Source organism: Mus pahari, chromosome 8 (assembly GCF_900095145.1).
Source record: "Mus pahari chromosome 8, PAHARI_EIJ_v1.1, whole genome shotgun sequence".
Lineage (NCBI taxonomy): Eukaryota > Metazoa > Chordata > Mammalia > Rodentia > Muridae > Mus > Mus pahari.
Genome location: NC_034597.1, coordinates 41,178,455 through 41,184,189, shown reverse-complemented (window position 1 = coordinate 41,184,189; position 5,735 = coordinate 41,178,455).

Here is a 5,735-nt window from a genome sequence, read left to right as displayed (position 1 = left end):
TAGACCCTAAGAGAACACAAATGCCAGCCCAGGCTACTATACCCAGCAAAACTCTCAATTACCATAGATGGAGAAACCAAAGTATTCTATGACAAAACCAAATACACACAGTATCTATCCACGAATCCAGCCCTTCAAAGGATAATAAAGGGGAAGCATCAACAGAAGGACTGAAACTCCATCCTAGAAAATCTAAGAAAGTAATCCTTAACAAACCTAAATGAAGACAGCCACAACAACATGATCCCAAATTTAACAACGAAAATAACAGGAAACAATTACTTTTCTTTAATTTCTCTTAACATCAATGGACTCAATTCCCCAATAAAAAGACATAGACTANTAGACTGGTTAAACAAACAGGATCTCAGAGTATTTTAATGATGATCCAACTATGTAGCCAATTTGACTTACTTATATAAATTTGTTGCCAGGTTGATGATTGACAGACATTTAACAAGAAATAATTTGATAACAGCTACGTTTTAAACATCAATAGCAATGATTGAGTTTTCTACTTTGTATCACAGCCAGAGAGGAGATGACCAACTGGGTCTTTTGTGTTTGTGATATCTTTCCTTCCTGGCATCCAGGTCCTTGTCAATTCTTGCTAAAACACAGGTTGTTAATTGTGTGTGTAATTTAGGACCAAACTGGAGAAAATACTGGTTTCTGAAGGTGTTTATCTGATCTTAGTCAGGCTTAGGCAAATGTACACACTAAAATATTAACACATATATCACATTTTCCAAACTCCAGAACCTTGTGAAAGAGGGGGTGAGATGTAAGAGCCACACAGTGATGAAGAGCACAGTGCAATGCTATACTCTGTGAATGACATATCTCGCTTATATTCATGAACGCTCATCTCTGGGATTGCCTGCTATGGCTTGCATATTACTAGGTTGGACAAAATGCAGTCATGGATAAGGAGGACCTCGTGATTTCTAGTCCTTCCAAGGTCAGTCATTACCAGTTGATGAATTTTGAGGGAAAAGAAGTTACTGTGTTCAATGTTGGAAACCAAGTTCCACTCCATAGCTCCAAACACATCCTCACATTGGTGGTCCTGGTTAAACCCAGTTGGGGACACTGCAAAGAGATACAGGAGTGCCAGGAGGACTTGTTGATAAGAAGGAGGTTATTGAGAAAGAAAAGGGATAAATGAAGGTGGAGAGCTAAGAGTGAACAGAGTACACTATATCCATGTATGGAATTGAGACTAATTAATAAAATCTCTAAATATTTAAATATATTTGTAAAATTTTGCATACTGTACAAAATTTAGTGTGTCTTTCTGTGCTACCTTTCTGTACTTCTAAATTAATAGTTAAGCTCATTAATGATGCTTCATTTTAAAAAATGACTAAAGTTATGTTTCCTTAGCCAAAATCATCTCTACAATTTGTCTCATTTAAATATCTGTCCCTTTTGGAAAATGTTGGATATTTCCTCATAAAGTAACTACTTGATGTTTCACAAAAATTAAAGCAGTGTATTATAGGAACTATCATTGCCATTATAGTTAGACATGTACTATTATAAGAGGCCTTAAATCATGATTAAGTGTTCAGAATTTCCACAGTGAGTTCCTGGGAGACAAATAAGTACATGAACAAGAATTAACACAAGGTGATTTCACTGGTTGGTAAATACTCCACAGCAAACACTTCCTTTAATATACTGATAAAGAAGCCTATAAGGTTCATGTAACACTTCCAGTCACACAACATTTTAGGAGAAAAACCCTTAGGTTTGTATTTCTTTCCTTAAACTTGTTCTCAGTGTCTTCATGTCATACTCACATAAAGTTCAGAAAAGCTGAGTGATCATCTTCAAAAACATCGACAGTCGAATTCCCCAAGCAAATAATATCAAAGCCCCTCTTGCAGCAATCTACTAATGCTGAATTTTATAGTTGTTAAGTTCATTAATATTCAAATTTTCAAAAAGTTTTCTAAGATATTTGAATTTCCTTTGGCGTGCTACTAATTAATAAAATTAAGCTAATTTTGTTTGTCAAACTTACATTTATATTTCTATGTATTTAGTTCTGTATTATATTTTTATGCATAGTGTATTATATATGTATGCATGTATGAATGTATGTATGTATGTGTGCTTGTGTGTACATACATGTGAATGCATGTGTCCATGTGTAAATACATACATGCCACAGTGCACATGTGCAGATGAGAGGACCTCTTACAGGTTTGTTTCTCTCCTTCTATTGTTTAGGTTTTCAAGGTTCAGACTCAGGTTACCTGATTATAGAATCAAGGCTCTGAGAAACACTATGACACATTCAGACTTCTGCAATCTCAGAGTAACTTTAATTTTGTTAGAAATATTCTCAGATTTAGTTGATTCTTTGGTTTCCCAAGTGTTCAAATCAGTCTCCACTGACAATCTTCATTGTATTTTATAACTTGAGAGCCCATAGCTGTATTTATTGATTAAGAGATATTAGTTGTTTTGAAGTTTTGAAAGTGATTTTAATTGTGACTAAAATTGTGACTCAATTGTGTCAAATTGAATTGATTTTAATTGTTATGAAAACATTATTAGTGATATTGGCTTGTAAGGACAAATGAACAATAGTACAAAGTGACTCCTGTAGCACAATTTCATTCTCTAACTATAGAATAAGAAATAAGATTTGATTAAACCACAGAAGCCTATCCCATCTTGATTTATAAGTCTGGCTTTTTGTTTCTGTCCTCAATTAGTTAGCATGTATTTGAAAGCAGTACTGAATTGCTATCTGGATTCTTTTGAAGCAGCCACAAATTAAAACCTAATGTACTACCAACTTAACAGGATACTTAAAATTATCAATCACTAGTAATAATTATAATGTCTTAGATATTATGGTAGATCTCCCTTAGAATTAGAACTAATTACTCCTCATGAGTTTATAAATACAGAATCAAGTTTTCCAGAAATCAAACTAGAACTAAATGATAACAATTTCTTTCAAGTACACTTAATATCAAATAAAATATTTCATATAGTATAGATAACTATAGACAAGGGAGAAACACAATCTAATCAAAGACTATGATTGTCCAGCCAAATTATCTGTTTTCCTCCATAGAAATTCTTACTTCTTTAGGCCATCCCATGTTCTTGACTATCTCAGCTTTAGGTATAATATTTCCATTATGTCATAAGTAAATGCTAATACAGATTCAGTGGATGGAACAAAAGAGACGTCACACCCAGATCATGAAGGCTGGTAATTTTGATTTGCTTCAAGGATTAATTCCTTAGTAGGTTTATTTTACTATTCCTCTCTCTTGAAGACTGTGTCCTGACTTCTCAGATCCACTTTTCCCAGACACAAGTTTTTGTAAAGTAATGGAACAAAAGATGTTTAACTCCCACATTCACAGAGCGTCTGGTAAATATGTGTTTGATAAATGACTAAATTTCTTTATTGTGCAATCAATAAAATATCATGTGAGAAATTTCAAAGTGTAAGTTGTCTTTTGGTCAATCTGTATATCTGTTTCTAGGTTATTGGTATTCATATAGGATAGACTATTTCTTATCTGTATTAAGATGGAAGCTATGAGTTTTTTATTAACATCATGCAGTGTGAGTTTGTGTGTGTGTGTGTGTGTGTGTGTGTGTGTGTAATGAAGTTCCCTCTCAGAGTAGTTTCCCAAGGATAAGCTTTATGATAGTCTGGAAACTAGGAAACTTTTGCAAGCTTTCAATGTTAATAAAATTAGATATGAGTTAAGGAAAAGGTATTTTCCCTAGACTGCTGTTACTCACTTTTTGTCAGTCAGTACTTAAATATGAAAGACTCTCCTCTGCTAACATATTGTTGTCAATTGTCATGTTCCTTCTAGTGTTGGCTACTTTGGGTTGAGTCTTAGGAAGGGGGACACAAAAATAAGACTTCATGACTCTGTGGAATTCTAGATAATAGTGTAATATCCTGGATGTTTTTCATGGTCACTTTCTTTCCCTTTAAAACTAAGTCCCAGAAGCAAAGGAGAGCCAGCATTTTATAGTTTCACTGGTCAACTTCCAACCAATTCAGACAACGAATATGTCATCATATTCCATGGTTTTAAGGTCTGAAATGGATGTGTGAAAAGGCACACATTCCAAGGCTATAGCATGAGGGTTTGAGGGCAGTATATTGTAGACAAGACATTATTTCTGCATATGTTGTTTTCTTCTTTAGAAAATGGACAATGACAGGCTTGCCCATGCCATTTTTTTGTGAGAATTAGATGAGTAATATTTGTTAAGTGCCTGGCATCCTGTTGTTGCTCTCTATTGTCCTTATAAAATCAAACTTTCAAGAATATCCATTTATGTACACTAAAATCAGCGTTTTCATGGAAAATTGAGACTCCAGCCTGGATTATGGGAGATAATATACAATTAAGGATAATTATAAGAGCAAATATTTATTTCTTTTAATTTTAAGTAATAACAATTATATATGATAATGCCTTCCTGATAGTACTATTATGAAGTATGCTCAGTGAGAGACTGAATAGACAAGGTGCACTGTGCCTATATCAGACACTCACAATGTAAACAGTGGATTTTTTCAGGTGCATATATTTATCATCCATATTTTACTGTTATCCTTAGTTAAGCACTACATTACCTTCTTTCTTGAACTGGAAGAGTGGATATCGAGAGAAGTTTCTCACAGCTTCTTCCAGGAGTATCTGAAAGCAGAGTTAGCTGACATCAATGTAGCCAGCTTGAAGACAAGTGCCAAAGTGAATCATGAAGATCAATGGAGCATTTTCTCTAGAATCCTGGAACTTTAAACTGAACGTGTTCTCTGTTTTTTGAATATTCTTTTATGCTAGAGACACAGCTCTCTAATATTTATTCTCTTGCTCACTCCTGTCCTCTGGGCATTGTGCTTTAATTTCTGATTCTTATTTTCACCCAAGGGTAAGGAAATCATTCATTTTCTTGGGTCTTAATCTCTTAGAGGTCTTTAGAAGACAATTGCTAAGTTTATCAGTCACTCATCAAGCCTGTTCTGGACACTTTGTAATATGCTTACAAAGCATTGTTTATGGTTCAATTTTATTAATCCTGTGACAAGTTAAATTCAATATTGGCTTCTGATGAATGATCCTTCTACTTTCTAGAAAGATGTTCACTGGGGAATAATGGATGAGTCTGTGAAGTTTAATAAAAAATTACACAGTTTTTTGTACCATTATAGTGACTTCTCCCTCCTTGCAATCACAGCACTTGAATCTTGTGGATAATTTACCAGGTATTAGGATATAGATGTGAGGACATCAGTCTAGGGTCATTCTGTAGGAATTTGTACTGCAGCTTCAGTATGGGTTCAATATGGGTTCAGTATGAGGTTCAAGACTCCTTCATCCCTAATAAAGTTAGTTTTCTTTTTCATTATTTTCTCTTTTATTTCTTTTTTATTTGATATTTTCTTTATTTACATTTGAAATGCTATCCCGAAAGTTCCCCACACTCTCCCCCTGGCACTGCTCCCCTACCCACCCACTCCTACTTCTTGGATCTGGACTTCCCCTGTGCTGGGTCATATACAGTTTACAAGACCAAGGGGCCTCTCTTCCCAATGATGGCCATTAGGAATATTCTACAGTTTTAAGTTCCAAATCACTTCCTTCCTTCCTTCCTTCCTTCCTTCCTTCCTTCCTTCCTTCCTTCCTTCCTTCCTTCCTTCCTTCCTTCCTTCCTTTTTCTTTCTTTCTTTC